An 18,860-nucleotide genomic window follows, 5' to 3' on the forward strand; every position below is an offset into this window, starting at 1 on the left:
CCCCCCTCACCAAGCCGAGGATGCACATCCCCCCTTCCCTATTTATACACCCCCCCCCGCAGCTCTGCTCCCCCCGCTTCCTGCCCCCCCTCCCCATTCCCCAGATCCGCCAATGCTAGAGCAGCCTGAGCCCCCGTCCGGCCCCCGCCTCCCCACCCCGCCCGCGGGGCCGGGGGCTGCAGTCTCAGCCCCCCCGGACCAATGCAAACGAAGCGCCGAGCCAGCAAACCAGCTCCCACTGCCCCTCCCCTGCCCGCTGAGAGTGGCGGCTAGCAGGGTTGGGGGGGGGGCAGGAACTGAGGGGTGCGGATCCGGGCCCCCCAGCCTGCGATGCGCACTCGCAGGTCGAGCGGGCGTCGTCCACCCTTCGGAGCCCCGCTTTCATGCGCGAAATCCCCAGAAGTCGCCTGCGACCGCCTCCCTGCTTCAAACACCAGAGAGGGCCTGGGGTCCTGGCCGGAGACAGGCCGAACCTCCGGAGCTCCTTCTGCACCCGGTACATGGACCGAAGTGATGGGCTACGCGCCCGGAAGAGCTGGGGAGATGAGGCCAGCGTCCAGCTTCTCCCCCAAACCCAGCACGCCGAGCTTTGTCCCCGGGGAGCGTGAAGTCACCAGCTCCGGGAGGCGACAATATGAGGGCGATGGACGGGGCAGGGACCCCCGGAAGCCCCAGCAGTTCTCGGGGAAGTGGGGGTGCCGGAGGAGTCGGGGACACTCTCGGGCCTCTCCAAGCCGGGAGCATCCCCAGCGCCCGCAGCCCTGTGAGACGCCGGGTGTTCTGGTTATGGGCCCTGCCGCCAGGCCTCGGCGCTTTGTCCCGGGCCCGCCCGGGGATGCTACCGCGCTAGAGTTGTACACCAAGGTTTGCCTTCCCAGGAAGCGCTGGCGGCCGCCTGGCGCAGAGCCCCAGGCAGCAGGCGCCGCGTGTGCGGGCGGGAAGTTCCCACAGTTGCAAAGAGGGAGCGAAGTATGTGTTCCAAACTTTCCACGGTTCCAAACTGAGCGCTTCCATTAAGAGAAGCGGTGTGCGGGGGAAAAGCATTCTGGGTATTAGCATGCAAATGAACGGGCCCGGCTTCCAACTCCGCTCGGGATTCCCACCGCTACGCGCCGAGCTCGCGCCCAGCCACGCGCGCCCTGAGGCTTCCGGGCGTTGCCCTGGCGTTTGATCCGAGTTCAAAATCGAGACATCTACCTTCTGGTTTTGTGTCCCAGTGCTTAGTCACTTGGCCTCCCTGAGATTCAGTTAAACTGACTGTTACTTAACCTGTACACGGGGACAGCAGCACCTGTCTTGCACACCTCCGCTCTAGGGCATAGTATATGCCAAACTCTGTTGGAGAGAATGAATGAGCCTTAGAGGCTTGAAGAAAGTTCCCTGGACATGAAGCCAGGAGTTCTGTGTCCTAAGCCCAGACTCACTGTCACTTTGGGCTAGTGACTCCTTCTCTGAGCCACAGCTTTCTTGGGCGGATTTTGGGAACTGGCACGTTTTATTTTTGAGAGAGCTGCTGGGAAAGGGTCCGGGCGCGGCGGCTCACGCCTGTAATCCCAGCACTTTGGGAGGCTGAGGTGGGCGGAGCACCTGAGGTCGGGAGTTCGAGACCAGTCTGACCAAGATGGAGAAACCCCGTCTCTACTAAAAACAAAAATTCAGCCGGGCGTGGTGGCACATGCCTATAATCCTAGTTACTCGGAAGGTTGAGTCAGGAGAATCACTTGAACCCGGGAGGCGGAGGTTGCGGCGAGCCGAGATCGCGCCATTGCACTCCAGCCTGGGCAACAAGAGTGAAACTGTCTTAAAAAAAAAAAAAAAAGAGAGAGAGAGAGATAAAGAAGGGTTTGCTCTGAGTGTCCAGTGTATACACACATCGTCTCTCCATAGTAGGTGTAGATATTCCCATTCTACCATTGGAACTGGGTAAGGAGTAACCTGCCCAAGGCCACACAGATAGTGATGGAGCCAGGATTCAAACTGCTAAAACTACCCCTTTCTCACCAGTGGCTTCTGAAACCTGTCACCCTTCCATGGCTCCACTTGAACCAGGAACTGACTCTCTGCCTGCTATACTTAGAAAACAGGGTGCCATGACTGGCCCCATCCAACGGGTTCACCCTGTGAAGGTGGGTTCATAGGGTGCTCTCAGAACCCTCATCCATGGTCCTCTAAGGAAAACAGGGAACATGCATCAGCCCTGTTTTGCAGATAGGCAGCTTGAGGGTCAAGGAGCCAGGGTGGCCCGGGATCCTACCTTGGGGAAGTGGCCAGAGACAGTCCAGATGCCGTTCTGATCCCACCTGGGAGCTTTTATCCAAATGTCACCTTGGCAGTGTGATTGTGGGGGTGGGAGTAACCTCTCCACTTCATCCATTACTCTCAGTCTTGCCCATCTCTCAGGCTCCCAGGAATCCATTATGTAACTTCAGGTGAAAAGGCATGCTTGCAGAACATGTCTTTTTTTTTTTTTGATGTAACATTTACATGACATAAAATTAACAATTTTAAAGTGTATAATTGACTAGCACCTAATAGATTTACAATGTTGTGCAACCAGCACCTGTGTCGAGTTGCAAAACATTTTTATCATCCCAAAAGAAAACTCCATACACATTAATAAGTCACTTTCCATTCCCTTCTCCCTCCATCCCCTGGCAACCACCAATCTGCATTCTGTCTCTATGGATTTACCTATTCTGGATATTTTATTTATTTATTTTTTATCTTTTTGAGACAAAGTCTCACTCGGTCACCCAGGCTGGAGTGCAGTGGTGCAATCTCGGCTCGCTACAACCTCTGCCTCCTGGGTTCAAGCGATTCTCCTGCCTCAGTCTCCCAGGTAGCTGGGATTACAGACTCACGCCACCATGCCCAGCTAATTTTTGTATTTTCAGTAGCGACGGGGTTTTGCCATGTTGGCCAGACTAGTCTTGAACTCCTGACCTCAGGTGATTTGCCCACCTCAGCCTCCCAAAGTGCTGGGATTATACACATAAGCCACCATGCCCCGCCTGGATATTTTATTTAGATGGAATTATACAATACTGTATGTGACCTTTTGGGTCTGGCTTCTTTCAGTTAACGTAATGTTTTCAAGGTTCATTCATGTTGTATTATGTATAAATACTTCATTCCTTTTTATGACTGGCTGAATGATACGCCATTGTATGGATAAACTGCCTTTATCCATTCATCCATTGATGCCTTTTAGTTATTATGGATAGTGCAACTATGAACATTTGTGCACAAGTATTTATTTGAGTGCCTATCTTCAGTTCTCTTGGGTGTATACCTAGGAGTGGAATTGCTGGGTAATCCTATGTATAACTTACTGAGGAACCACCAGACTCTTCCACAGTGACTCCACCATTTTACATTCCTACCACACATGTCTTTTTATAAATAATTTTAGTGCTGGTCAAACCTCATTTTATGAATGAGGCCCAGAGAGGTTAAGTAATTTGCCCAAGGTCACACCCTTAGTCAGAGTTTAGACTAAAACCAAACTTTCCTGAGTTCCTAGCCTTTCAAACACTAAGAGCCTCCCATGTCACCTTTAAAGACCTCGACTACTTGCCCGAGTTTTTCATTGATTGACTTGACAAACCTGCCTGGTGAACAACTGAGCCGTATTTATGAAGCTTTTTTTCTCTCAACATCTGTTGAAAGAACCTACTGCCATGTTCCCGATTTCTAGGCCACACCTTGAAAACATGCAGAGCTCACAATCCCTGCATCTGCCTCCTGCTGCTGGCCTGTCGGGCCCTCTTCTGTTGCCATGGAAACCGTGCACCTCAGTTTTGGCAGCAGACCAGCTGGACAGCGAACTGAGAACATCCTTGTCTCCTAGGCTAAGCAGAGCTGTCAAGGTCATGTATTCATTCACTAGATTTGTATTTATTGATTACCTACTAAGCACCAGGCTTTTGTTTTGTAAGAGGCTAGGGATACAGCAGTGAACAAGCCAGACCACAGATCCTGCCCTCAAGGAACCCGTAGTCTAGAGGAGACAGACAAAAACCAAGGAACAAAAAGGCTTCACCTGGCTCCCCTCCCTAGTTCACATTCTCCCAATCTTCCAGGCTGTGCTAAATCCACTTCCCCTGGACCATCCCCCCAAGAGCCCAAATGCAGGTGATAGCTCCTCTCAGGATTTACATTGCATTTTTTTTGTTGTTATTGTTTTTCCCTGATTGTAAAAGTGCTATGTGCATTGTGGAAAATGTAGAAAATACACAAAAGCACAAAGAAGAAAAATTAAATAAAGATCTGTAATTTCACCACCAAGAGTCAAGTGCTGCCAACATTTCCTTCTGATCTTTTTCTACATATGTGTATTTCTGGGGTTTTTTTGTTGTTTTTTTGTTTTTTTGTTTTGTTTTTTTTTTTTTTTTTGAGACGGAGTCTCACTCTGTCGCCCAGGCTGGAGTGCAGTGGCCGGATCTCGGCTCACTGCAAGCTCCGCCTCCTGGGTTCACGCCATTCTCCTGGCTCAGCCTCCCGAGTAGCTGGAACTACAGGTGCCCGCCACCTCGCCTGGCTAGTTTTTTGTATCTTTTAGTAAAGACGGGGTTTCATCGTGTTAGCCAGGATGGTCTCGATCTCCTGACCTTGTGATCCGCCCGTCTCGGCCTCCCAAAGTGCTGGGATTACAGGCTTGAGCCACCGCGCCCGGCCGTTTTTTTGTTTTTTAATTATTGGGTCTTATTTTACACACTGCTTTATAAAATTATGTCATTAAAAAGATTTTGTTTGTTTGTTTGTTTGTTTTTGATACGGAGTTTTGCTCTTGTTGCCCAGGCTGGAGTGCAGTGGCACGATCTCGGCTCACTGCAACCTCTGCCTCCCAGATTCAAGTGATTCTCCTGCCTCAGCCTCCCAAGTAGCTGGTATTACAGGCATACACCACCAAGCCCAGCTAATTTTGTATATTTTAGTAGCGACAGGGTTTCACTATGTTAGTCAGGCTGGCCTCAAACTCCTGACCTCAAGTGATCCACCCACCTCGGCCTCCCAAAGTGCTTGAGCCACCACATCTGGCAAAAAAGTATTCTTTTTCCCAACACGTTTCGCAGTTCCCCAAGGGCAGGGACGGGGCATTAATAATAATAACAAATTTGGCCAGGTGGCTCACACCTGTAATCCCTGCACTTTGGGAGCTGAGGCGGGTGGATCACCTGAGGTCAGAGACCATCCTGGCCAATATGACGAAACTCCGTCTCCACTAAAAATACAAAAAATTAGCTGGGCGTGGTAGCACGTGCCTATAATCCCAGCTACTCAGGAGACTGAGGCAGGAGAATCGCTTGAACCCTGGAGGCAGACGTTGCAGTGGCCTGAGATCATGCTACTGTACTCCAGCCTGGGCAACAAGAGCAAGACTCCATCTCAAAAACAACAACAACAAATAATAATAATAGGGCGCAGTGGCTCACGCCTGTAATCCTGGCACTTTGGAAGGCTGAGGTGGGTGGATCACAAGGTCAGGAGTTCGAGACCAGTCTGACCAACATGGTGAAACCCTGTGTTTACTAAAAATACAAAAATTAGCCAGGCATGGTGGCACACACCTGTAATCCCAGCTACTCGGGAGACTGAGGCAGGAGAATCTCTTGAACCCAGGAGGCAGAGGTTGCAGTGAGAGGAGATCACGCCACTGCACTCCAGCCCGGGCAACAGAGTGAGACTCTGTCTCAAAATAATAATAATAACAATAACAAATTTGTTAAGCACTAACTGTGCCAGCCATGGTGCTGAGACCACTCCTTGGTTTACCCTCTGGAATCCTCACAACAATACTATGAGGCACTTACTCTGATGATTCTCATTTTCCTGCTGTGGAAACTGAGGAAAGAACAGATAGGGAAGGGAGAGGAAGGCCCAAAGCATGCTGAATAGCAGGGCTATGTGGGTACCTCTGCGTGCTCCAAGGGCTTTCAGCACAAATCCAGGCTGCCAGGCTTTATTGAGGACCTGATGGGAGGAGGCGATGGAGGGAAACACAGGAATGAGGCACCCCAGTTTCTGCCCCACTTGCCTTTAGCCTTTATCAGTCTTGCTTAGAATGCATGTGAAGCCAACACACTTCCTTTGCACTCTTCAATGTTGGGCTGTTGGGCTTCTTAATAACAAAAGCAACAAGACCATTCCTTGAACAATCATGATACTTCAAGCATGAACGGAGTTGGTTTGGAGCCAGACAGACACAAATTCAAGTTCAAGGTCTGCCCTTGCTGATAGTTTGGCTTTGGGAGAACAGTGCCAGAGGTTCATTTAACCCCCACAGCCTTTCTCTGAGGGTAGGATCATTGCCCCTGTCTTTTGTTTTTTCAGAGACAGGGTCTCTGTCACTAGGGTTGGCATGTACTGTCACCATAGCTCACTGCAGTCTGGAATGCCTTGGACTCAAGTAATCCTCCTGCCTCCACCTCTGGAGTAGCCAGGACTCCGCAATATGCCACCATGCCCAGAACATTTTTACAAATGTTTGTAGAGGCCGGGCGCGGTGGCTCAAGCCTGTAATCCCAGCACTTTGGGAGGCCGAGACGGGCGGATCACGAGGTCAGGAGATCGAGACCATCCTGGCTAACACAGTGAAACCCCGTCTCTACTAAAAATACAAAAAAACTAGCCGGGCGAGGTGGCGGGCGCCTGGGGTCCCAGCTACTCGGGAGGCTGAGGCAGGAGAATGGCGTAAACCCGGGAGGCGGAGCTTGCAGTGAGCTGAGGTCCGGCCACTGCACTCCAGCCCGGGCGACAGAGCGAGACTCCGTCTCAAAAAAAAAAAAAAAAAAAAAAAAAAAAAAACAAAAAAAACAAATGTTTGTAGAGATAGAGTCTCACTGTGTTGCCCAGGCTGGTTTCAAACTCCTGGCCTCAAGCAATCCTCATGCCTCAGCCTCCCACAGGGCTGGAATTACAGATGTGAGCCACTATACCCAGCCATTGCCCCCTGTTTGTAGGTGAGCCAACTGGAAAGTTAGGGGGTTCATCCAAGCCTGCACTCGTGAAGGGTGTGGTCCAAACTGAGCGCAGGTCTCCCTGATTCCAACAGCCAGGTTCTTTCCCCAGCACCTTGGACCTCTTTTCTTTCTCAGCAATTGGGTTTCCTTCATGACTGGGAGAAGTGGACAAATCCTCCACCTGACACGGAGGCCTAGCTCCTTCAGCTACACAAGGATCTTGCAGGAGGCAAAGGCTCAGCAGTTCCTGCCTCCCCGCTCCATCCAAGTTATCTCAGCCCCTCTGTGCCGTGGTCTTCAGGGCCCGACAGGGACCCAGTGGGCCACGGTTTATAATCGGCCATGTTTCCTGCCTCTGCGTCAGTAGCAGAGACTTAACACTGTTTTCATTAATCAGGCACAAAAAGGAAAAAAAAAGTCCTCATATGTAATTGTTTGTATTTCTATACTTTAACCTGGGAGGATTTTTTTTGTTTTTGTTTTTGTTCTTGAAACAGAGTTTAGTTCTCATTGCCCAGGCTGGAGTGCAGTGGTGCGATCTCAGCTCACTGCAACCTCTGCCTCCCATGTTCAAGCAATTCTCCTGCCTCAGCCTCCAGAGTAGCTGGGATTACAAGCGTGGGCTACCATGCCCGGCTAATTTTTGTATATTTAGTAGAGTATATTTCACCATGTTGGCCAGGCTGGTCTGGAACTCTTGACCTCAAGTGATCCCCCTGCCTCAGCCTCCCAAAGTGCTAGGATTACAGGCGTGAACCACCACACCCACCCCCCAGGATTTTCTTTTTTGTGCCTGATTACCTGAAGGAGAGAGAGTCAAGGTATTGCTGGTGACATGGGGGCAGGAAACATGGTCACACACACACACACACACGTGAAAGCCGACTGTCTAACTGAAGAAAATCAGCTACATGTTACAGAGAAAGAGGTAATGTCCAGAAGTGCCTGAAGGTCTTCCTGATGGAGGCGCGCTGTGGACACTTGGCGGTCAGGCATTTCGGTTTAGAGACCACAAAACTATTCCTTTAGCACAATTACTACGCACAAAATTGAGATAATGCGCAAGCCGAACTGTTTCCACAAGTTAACTATAGACATGATCCAGTGTGCCTTACTTGGCACCTAAATACTCCAATAAATCTTTTTGTTTGTTTGTTTGTTGAGATAGAGTCTTGCTGTGTTGCTCAGGCTGGAGTGCAGTGGTGCCATCTTGGCTCACTGCAACCTCTGCCTCCTGGGTTGAAGCAATTCTGGTGTCTCAGCCTCCCGAGTAGCTGGGATTACAGGTGCATGCTACCCCGTCTGGCTAATTTTTTTTTTTTTTTTTAATTTTTAGCTAGAGACAAGGTTTCGCCATGTTAACGAGGCCAGTCTTGAGCTCCTGACCTCAAGTCATCCACCCGCCTCGGCCTCCCAAAATGTTGGGATTACAAGCATGAGCCACTGCGCCTGGCCAATACCCAATAAATCTTCATTTCTGCCTTGAACCCTTAGTTAGAAGAGACCTTGATAAATACAGTTTTTTAAAGACACCAATTGTCTGCTCTGATTTGATTTATGAACCTACTGCAGAGAAAGGTAGAGGTCTTCAGTCAAGGCCAGAACTACACATTTCCCCAAATTCCTGTAAGCAAATTCTGTTATTCTCACTTTTTTTTTTTTGGAGACAGAGTTTTGCTCTTGTTGCCCAGGCTGGCCATGGCACAATCTTGGCTCACTGCAACCTCCGTCTTCCAGGTTCAAGCAATTCTCCTGACTCAGCCTCATGAGTGGCTGGGATTACAGGCATGCGCCACCACGCCTGGCTAATTTTGTATTTCTGGTAGAGATGGGGTTTCTCCACGTTGGTCAGACTGGTCTCGAACTCCCGATCTTAGGTGATCTGCCTGCCTCAGCCTCCCAAAGTGCTGGGATTACAGGTGTCAGCCATTGCATCTAGCCCTGTTATCCCCACTTTATAGACTGAAAGACTGGACCCTGGTGAGATGAAGAAATTTCCCTACAGTCAGGCACAGCAACTTGACCTATAATCCCAGCTACTCGGGATGCTGAGGCAGGAGGATCACTTGAGAGTAGGATTTTGGCCGGGCGCGGTGGTTCACACCTGTAATCCCAGCACTTTGGGAGGCCGAGGCGGGCGGATCACAAGGTCAGGAGATGGAGACCACAGTGAAACCCCGTCTCTACTAAAAATACAAAAAATTAGCCGGGCGCGGTGGCAGGCGCCTGTAGTCCCAGCTACTCAGGAGGCTGAGGCAGGAGAATGGCGTGAACCCAGGAGGCGGAGCTTGCAGTGAGCCGAGATCGCCCCACTGCACTCCAACCTGGGCGACAGCATGAGACTCCGTCTCAAAAAAAAAAAAAAAAAATTGAGAGTAGGATTTTAACATTGCAGTGAGCTATGATCGTGCCAGCCTGGGCAACAGAGCTAGATCCCCATCTCTTTAAAAAAAAAAAAAAATGCATATGATCAGACAGAAAGAGCCCAAGCTGGGAATTTTTTTTTTTTTTTTTTTGAGACGGAGTCTTGCTCTGTCACCCAGGCTGGAGTGCAGTGGCCGGATCTCAGCTCACTGCAAGCTCCTCCTCTCGGGTTCACGCCATTCTCCTGCCTCAGCCTCCCAAGTAGCTGGGACTACAGGCACCCGCCACTTCGCCCGGCTAGTTTTTTGTATTTTTTAGTAGAGACGGGGTTTCACCGTATTAGCCAGGATGGTCTCGATCTCCTGACCTCGTGATCCTGCCCATCTCGGCCTCCCAAAGTGCTGGGATTACAGGCTTGAGCCACCGCGCCAGGCCCCAAGCTGGGATTTGAAGCACATTTGCAAGAGACCAGGGACCATAATGATAAAGACTGTGTAAGACTTTGTTATGCTTTGTAGCTCACCCATGTTTGTTCTATTCCTGGTTTATTTAGTAGTCGACGTTTAAAATCCTCAAAGAATGACTAAAAATTGACAAAGTTTCTTTATGGCAAATGTTAGGCAAGGTCAAAAGACAATTTACAGTCTAGGAAGAAATGATTGATGAAATAGAGAAATACAAAAAGATATTACAAAGCAATAAGAAAAAGAAACAGAAAGATTCGGACTGACTATTGCCTAGGAGTTAGCCCTGTTCTGCAATGTACAGCTAAGAAAGAAAGAGTGAGAAAGAGAGGGAGAGAGAGAAAAGGAAAGACTGGCCAAGGCCAGGTGTGGTGGGTCACGTCTGTAATCCCAGCACTTTGGGAGGCCGAGGCAGGTGGATCACCTGAGGTCGAGTTTGAGACCAGCCTGGCCAACATGGTGAAACCCCATCTGTACTAAAAATACAAAAAATAGCTGAGAATGGTGCCAGGCACCAGTAATCTCAGGTACTCGGGAGGCTGAGGCAGGAGAATCTCTTGAACCCAGGAGGTGGAGGTTGCAGTGAGCTGAGGTTGCACCACTGCACTCTAGCCTGGGCGACTTAGTGAGACTTGAGATCATAGCGATCTCAGCTCACTGCAACCTCTGCCTCCTGGGTTCAAGTGATTCTCCTGCCTCAGCCTCCCGAGTATCTGGGACTACAGGCATGTGCCACCATGTCCTGCTAATTTTTGTATTTTTAGTAGAGACGGGGTTTCACCATGTTGGCCTGGATGGTCTCGATCTCTTGACCTCGTGATCTGCCCGCCTTGGCTTCCCAAAGTGTTGAGATTACAGGTATGAGCCACCACGCCCGGCCTAATTAAACATTTTTAAGCATTTTGTGAATTTGAAATTTTTCAAAACAATGTAGTCAATCTGATAAAGGAACGCCTCACTGCACAACACTGTAAATACACTACATGCCACTGAACTGTATGCTTTAAAAGAGTGATGTTGTCGTTATGTGAATTTTACCTCAATTAAGAAAAAGAACACTTTAAAAGAAAAAACGAGGCCAGGCACGGTGGCTTACGCCTGTAATCACAGCACTTTGGGAGGCGGAAGCGGACGGATTACAAGGTCAGAAGATCAAAACCATCCTGGTTAACACGGTGAAACCCCGTCTCTACTAAAAATACAAAAACAAAATTAGCCAGGCGTGGTGGCGGGCACCTGTAGTCCCAGCTACTCGGGAGACTGAGGCAGGAGAATGGCATGAACCCGGGAGGCGGAGCTTGCAGTGAGTCAAGATGGTGCCACTGCACTCCAGCCTGGGCGACAGAGCAAGACTCCACCTCAAAAACAAAAATAAGAAAAAAATGAGCAAAGGACACATGAGGGCAACGCACAAAAGAGGAAACACAAGTGGCCTATAATTTGCTAATTGATTCCTTTTTTTTAATTATTATTATTTTTTGAGACAGAGTCTCAAAGTAGCTGGGACTACAGGCATCCACCACCACATCCAGCTGATTTTTGTACATTTAGTAGAGACGAGGTTTCACCATATTGGCCATGCTGGTCTCAAACTCCTGATCTCAAGTGATCCACCCGCCTTGGCCTCAAGTGTTGGGATTACAGGCGTGAGCCACTTCGTCCTGCCTAATCCCTGCTTAAATGCTCTTCCAGAGAGATGCTGTCCCAGATACCCTAAGTAGCTAAGTCCTTTTGTCACTTTTCCAATAGTACCCTATTACCTTTTGCCCTTCACAAGTGATCCCTAGGTCACTCCTGCTCTCCAGCCCTTGGCATAGGACACAGAGCCCCACACTGTAGGTACTTAGTACATTTCATCTTTGTTTAACTGATGTGACCTGAATGGAGAGACTCCAAGAGCTGAGCAAGGATGACTGTATTAGTCCGTTCTTACATTGTTATATTCCTCAAAGTAATAGTTACCTCTTTTTTTTTTTTGGAGATGGAGTCTCACTCTGTTACCCAGGTTGGAGTGCAGTAGTGCAATCTCGGTTCATTGTAACCTCCACCTCACAGAGGGGTTCAAGCGAATCTCATGCCTCAGCCTCCCAAGGAGCTGGGACCACAGGCCCGTGCTACCATGCCTAGCTAATTTTGTATTTTTAGTAGAGACAGGGTTTCATCATGTTGGTCTCGAACTATTTACCTCAAGTGATCTGCCTGTCTCAGCCTCTCAAAGTGCTGGGATTACAGGTGTGAGCCACCATGCCTGGCCAATAGTTACGTCTTAAATTGCCTTCTTTTTCATTAGACAGAGGCTCTGATGACAGGAACCCCAAATATCTTGTACCCCATAGCATTTCCATTGCCCAGCACAGTGCATGGCACAAAGAAGACACTCATAAATACTTCTTGAATGAATAAATGAAAAAATCATTTTTAGCTCTCAAATTGTCAGATGTTTCACTAACCACCTTTAGAGTTAACCTAACATGGGAAGGACCTAGTGTTTTCATACACTGCTGCTGGGAGGCTGAATTAGTACAATTTTCTTTTTTTTTTTTTTTTTTTTTTTTTTTTTTGAGACGGAGTCTCGCTCTGTCACCCAGGCTGGAGTGCGGTGGCCGGATCTCAGCTCACTGCAAGCTCCGCCTCCCGGGCCCACGCCATTCTCCTGCCTCAGCCTCCCGAGTAGCCGGGACTACAGGTGCCCGCCACCTCGCCCGGCTAGTTTTTTTTGTATTTTTTAGTAGAGACGGGGTTTCACCGTGTTAACCAGGATGGTCTCGATCTCCTGACCTCGTGATCCGCCCGTCTCGGCCTCCCAAAGTGCTGGGACCACAGGCTTGAGCCACCGCGCCCGGCCTTTTTTTTTTTTTTTTTTTTTTAGACGGAGTCTTGCTCTGTCACCCAGGCTGGAGTGCAGTGGCCGGATCTCAGCTCACTGCAAGCTCCTCCTCTTGGGTTCACGCCATTCTCCTGCCTCAGCCTCCCGAGTAGGTGGGACTACAGGCACCCGCCACTTCGCCCGGCTAGTTTTTTGTATTTTTTAATAGAGACGGGGTTTCACCGTATTAGCCAGGATGGTCTCGATCTCCTGACCTCATGATCCGCCCGTCTCGGCCTCCCAAAGTGCTGGGATTACAGGCTTGAGCCACCGCGCCCGGCCAATTAGTACAATTTTCTAGAAAGTGATTTGAATATATGTTTTAAGAGACTTGGGGCCAGGCGCGGTGGCTCACGCCTGTAATCCCAGCACTTTGGGAGGCTGAGGCGGGTGGATCACGAAGTCAGGAGATTGAGACCATCCTGGCTAACACGGTGAAACCCCATCTCTACCGAAAATACAAAAAATTAGCCGGGCGTGGTGGGCACCTGTAATCCCAGCTGCTCGGGAGGCTGAGGTGGGAGAATGGCGTGAACCCGGGAGGCGGAGCTTGCAGTGAGCCGAGATTGCGCCACTGCACTCCAACCTGGGCGACAGAGCGAGACTTCATCTCAAAAAAAAAAAAAGCCTTGGAAATACACTTACCCTTTGACACAGTAATTTCATTTGTAGGAATCTGATAAGTACAGCTGTGCTCCAAGATGTAGATTTGCCAGAGCAGTGTTTTTAATAATGAAAACTGGAAACCATCTAAATGTTCAATTGTAAGGGTTGCTTGCATGAAGAAAGGTTATGGTGCTTAGCTGGGCATGGTGACTCACACCTGTAATCCCAGCACTTTAGGAGGCCGAAGTGGGTGGATCACTTGAGGTCAGGAGTTTGAAACCAGCCTGGCCAACATGGTGAAACCCTGTCTCTACTAAAAATACAAAAATTAGCCGGGCGTGGTGCCGAGCACCTGTAATTCTAGCTACTCGGGAGGCTGAGGCAGGAGAATGGTGTGAACCCAGGAGGCGGAGCTTGCAGTGAGCCAAGATCACACCACTGCACTCCAGCCTGGGTGACAAAGTGAGACTCAGTCTCAAAAAAAAAAAAAAAGAAAAAGAAAAAGAAAAGGAAAAAGAAAGGTTATAGTGCTTGCGTGAGTTAAGCTTTTAGATGAGATTCCTGAGTGACGTTTGATTCAGCAACCAGTTTCCTTTGAGCACATTGTGTCAGCATAATCGGACTGTGAGAAGCCAGAGTGGCCCCTAGGTCACTTCTGTTCTCCAGCGCTCAACACAGGACACAGAGCCTATAGGTACTCAATATATTTCATGTTTGTTGAACTGAAGTGACCTAAATAGAGAGACTACAAGATGTAGGCAAGGATGACTACATTAGGTTGTTCATGCATTGCTACAAAGAAATACCAGGCACTGGGTAATTTATAAAGAAAAAAGGTTTAGGCCAGACTTGGTGGCTCACATCTGTAATCCCAGCACTTTGGGAGGCTGAAGCTGGAGGATCACCTGAGGTCAGGAGTTCAAGACCAGCCTGGCCAAAATGGTGAAACCCCATCTCTACTAAAATTACAAAAATTAGCTGGGCGAGGTGACGCGTGCCTGCAATACCAGCTACTCGGGAGGCTGAGGCAGGAAAATTGCTTGAATCCAGGAGTCGGAGGTTGAAGTGAGCCAAAATTATACTCCAGCCAGGGTGACAAAAGCAAAACTCTGTCTCAAAAAAAGAAAAAAAGAGGCTGGGCACAGTGGCTCATGCCTGTAATCCCAGCATTTTGAGAGGCCGAAGTGGGTGGATCACCTGAGGTCAGGAGTTCAAGACCAGCCTGGCCAACATGGTGAAACCCCTTCTCTACTAAAAATACAAAAAATTAACTGGGCATGGTGGTGAGCACCTATAGTCCCAGCTACTCGGGAGGTTGAGGCAGGAGAATCACTTGAACCTGGGAGGTGGAGGCTGCAGTGAGCCAAGATCACATCATTGTACTCCAGGCTGGGTGACAGATTGAGACTCCATCTCAAAGAAAAAAAAAAGAAAAAGAAAAGAGGTTTAATTGACTCATAGTTATGCAGGCCCTCTAGAAGCATGGTGCTAGCATCTGCCCAGTTTCTGGTGAAGAATAAGGCAAAGGGGGATCAGGCAAGTCACATGGTGAAAACAGAAGCAAGTGAGAGTGAGAGTAGGTGCCACACACTTTTATTATTTATTTTTTATTTTATTTAACATTTTTATATTTTATTTTTTATTTTTTGAGACAGAGTCTCGCTCTTTCACCCAGGCTGGAGTGCAGTGGCACGATCTCAGCTCCCTGTAACCTCTGCTTCCCGGGTTCAAGCAATTCTCCTGCCTCAGCCTCCTGAGTAACTGGGACTACAGGCGCATGCCACCATTTCCAGCTAATTTGTTTTTCTTTTTCGAGATGGAGTCTCACTCTGTTGCCCAGGCTGCAGTGCAGTGATGCTATCTCGGCTCACTTCATCCTCCGCCTCCCAGGTTCAACTGATTCTCCTGTCTCAGCCTCCCAAGTAGCTGGGATTACAGGTGCCTGCCACCATCCCCAGTTAACTTTTGTATTTTTAGTAGAGATGGGATTTCACTGGTTGGACAGGCTGGTCTCGAACTCCTCAGGTGATCCACCCACCTCAGCCTGCCAAAGTGCTGGGATTACAGGCGTGAACCACTATGCCCAGCTATTTTTATTTTTATTATTTTTTGAGACAGGGTCTTGCTGTGCCAACCAGGCTGGAATGTCGTGGCGCAATCTCAGCTCACAGCATTCTCTGCCTCTGGGATTCAAGCGATCCTCCCTCCTCAGCCTCCTGAGTAGCTGGGACTACAGGTGTGCACTACCACGGCTGGTTAATTTTTGTATTTTTTTTTTTTTTTTTGAGACGGAGTCTCGCTCTGTAGCCCAGGCTGGAGTGCAGTGGCCGGATCTCAGCTCACTGCAAGCTCCGCCTCCCGGGTTCACGCCATTCTCCGGCCTCAGCCTCCCGAGTAGCTGGGACTACAGGCGCTGCCACCTCGCCCGGCTATTTTTTGTATTTTTAGTAGAGACGGGGTTTCACCGTGTTAGCCAGGATGGTCTCGATCTCCTGACCTCGTGATCCGCCCGTCTCGGCCTCCCAAAGTGCTGGGATTACAGGCTTGAGCCACCGCGCCCGGCCCAATTTTTGTATTTTTAATAGACACAGGGTTTCACCATGTTGGCCAGGCTGGTCTCCAACTCCTAAGCTCAGGTGATCTGCCTGCCTCCACCTCCCAAAGCGCTGGGATTACAGGCGTGAGCATGAGCACAAGCCCAGTCTATTTTCACTATTATTTATTTATTTATTTATTTTTGAGATGGAGTCTCGCTCTGTCGCCCAGGCTGCAGTGCAGTGGCTGGATCTTGGCTCACTGCAACCTCCGCCTCCCGAATTCACGCCATTCTCCTGCCTCAGCCTCCCGAGTAGCTGGGACTACAGGTGCCCGCCACCTCGCCTGGCTAGTTTTTTTTTTTTTTGTATTTTTTAGTAGAGATGGGGTTTCACCGAGTTAGCCAGGATGGTCTCGATCTCCTGACCTCATGATCCGTCCATCTCGGCCTCCCAAAGTGCTGGGATTACAGGCTTGAGCCACCGCGCCTGGCCCACTTTTTTTTTAAAGACAGGGTCTTGCTCTGTCACCCAGGCTGGAGTGCAGTGGTGCCATCACGTCTCACTATAGCTTCTACCTCCTTGGTTCAAGCAATCCTCCCTCCTCAGCCTCCAGAGTGACTGGGACCAGAGGCATCAGCCACCATACCTGGCTAACTTTTCTACTTTTTGTAGAGGGGTTTTACCATGTTGTCCAGGCTGGTCTCAAACTCGTAGGCTGAAGCGATCTGCCCGAATCGGCCTCCCAAAGTGCTGGAACTACAGGTGTGAGCCACCACACCCGGCCGCACCCACTGAAACGACCAGATCTCTCTCTCTCAAGAATTCAGATTTCGCTTATCACCAAGGAGATGGTCCAAGCCATTCATGAGGGATCTGCCCCCATGATCAAAACACCTCCCACCAGGCCCCACCTCCAACACTGGGGATTACAATTCAACCTGAGATATGGGTGAGAACAAATATCCAAACTATATCAATGACCTCCCATGGATGTCCATGCTGGGTCTCTATCTCAGACTTTCCAGAGAATTACCCTTCTCTGAGTCTCAGTGTCCTTATCAATAAGCTGGTTCAAAAATGGTAGCTCTCACTGGGCGCAGTGGCTCACACCTGTAATCCCAGCACTTTGGGAGGCTGAGGTGGGCAGATCACCTGAGGTCAGGAGTTCGAGACCAGAGCCTGATCAACATGGAGAAACCCCGTCTCTACTAAAAATACAAAATTAGCCAGGCGTGATGGCGCAGACCTGTAATCCCAGCCTATTGGGAAGGCTGAGGGAGGAGTATCACTTGAACCCGGGAAGCAGAGGTTGCGGTGAGCCGAGAGCGCACTATTGTGCTCCAGCCTGGGCGACAGAGTGACAAGACTCCGTATCAAAAAATATATATATATATAAAATATACAAATTAGCCGGGCGTGGTGGTGCATGCCTGTAATCCCAGATACTCAGGGGGCTGAGGCAGGAGAATCATTTGAACCCGGGAGGCGGAGGTTGCGGTGAGCCAAGAAGCCAAGATCACGCCATTGCACACCAGCCTAGGCAACAAGAGCAAAACTCCGTCTCAGAAAAAATTTTAATAAAAATTAAAAATAAAACAAGTAAATATATTTTTTTTTTTTTTTTTTTTTTTTTGAGACGGAGTCTCGCTCTGTCGCCCAGGCTGGAGTGCAGTGGCCAGATCTCAGCTCACTGCAAGCTCTGCCTCCCGGGTTCCCGCCATTCTCCTGCCTCAGCCTCCCGAGTAGCTGGGACCACAGGCGCCGCCACCTCGCCCGGCTAATTTTTTGTGTTTTTAGTAGAGACGGGGTTTCGCCGTGTTAGCCAGGATGGTCTCGATCTCCTGACCTTGTGATCCGCCCGTCTCGGCCTCCCAAAGTGCTGGGATTACAGGCTTGAGCCACCGCGCCCGGCCAAAACAAGTAAATATTAAAGAAATATTATTTTCACGGGCTGCAAAGCTTCCAAACTGGATGATTGGTTGTATCTTGATCTTGATTCTCTAACCAGTTTCTCCTGTGGAACATTTAGGTTGTGTCCTTTTTCATTTTCTTTGCTATTATAGTCAGCACTGAGAAGAACGTCTTTGCACATCATACATACCAGAAGCTTTAATATGATAATCTGATTTCATATGCTGGACTAGAAATGGAGAAAGACAGCTTGTGGGATGAGTGGTAGTTTTGGGAGGAGTTTTCTACTGGACGTGAGAGGTAAGTAGATTGGTGGGGGAAACGAACTTAAAACAACAGTATTCCGAAGTTCAAAATTTAGATTTCAAACAAGAATTATGAACCAGCCATGGAGGCTCACGCCTGTAATCCCAACACTTTGGGAGGCCGAGGCGGGCAAATCACTTGAGGCTAGGAGATCGAGACCAGCCTGGTCAACATGACAAAACCCAGCCTCTACTGAAAAAAAAAATTAGCTGGGTGTGATGGTGCACGCCTGTAGTCCCAGCTACTCGGGAGGCTGAGGCACGGGAATTGCTTGAACCCAGGAGGCAGAGGTTGCAGTGAGCTGAGATTGCGCCACTGCATTACAGCCTGGGCGACAGACAAAGACTGTTTCAAATAAATGAATAAAAGGAAGAATCAGGGCTGGGCATGGTGGCTCACGCCTGTAATCCCAGCACTTTGGGAGGCCAAGGCGGGCGGATCACAAGGTTAGAAGATAGAGACCATCCTGGCTAACCCGGTGAAACCCTGTCTCTACTAAAAACACAAAAAATTAGCCGGATGTGGTTCAAGATCAGCCTGGGCAATATGGCAAGACCATGTGTCTACAAAAAAATGTTTTTGTTAATTAGCCAGGCAGGGAGGCATAAGCTTGTGGTGCCAGCTACTCAAAAGGCTGAGCCAGGAGAACGGCTTCAGCCCAAGAGGTTGAGGCTGCAGTGCGCTGTGTTTGAACCACTGCACTGCATTCCAGCCTGGGTGACAGAGTGGAAAAAAAAAAAAAGAATTATAAGCTAAATGAGCCTCAGGTCCATTCCAGCTCAGGAATTTGGAGTGTTTTATTATCATCTGTCTCAGGTCCAGGCTAGGGTGAGGGGTAGGTGGA

General features: G+C 49.3%; 1 pseudogene; it reads left to right on the plus strand.

Moving 5' to 3' along the window:
• The first annotated feature begins 24 nt into the window (after positions 1–24).
• Positions 25–1,829, plus strand: LOC105487202 (uncharacterized; annotated as a pseudogene).
• The last annotated feature ends 17,031 nt before the right edge of the window (positions 1,830–18,860 follow it).

Source organism: Macaca nemestrina, chromosome 15 (genome assembly GCF_043159975.1).
Source record: "Macaca nemestrina isolate mMacNem1 chromosome 15, mMacNem.hap1, whole genome shotgun sequence".
Taxonomy (NCBI): domain Eukaryota; kingdom Metazoa; phylum Chordata; class Mammalia; order Primates; family Cercopithecidae; genus Macaca; species Macaca nemestrina.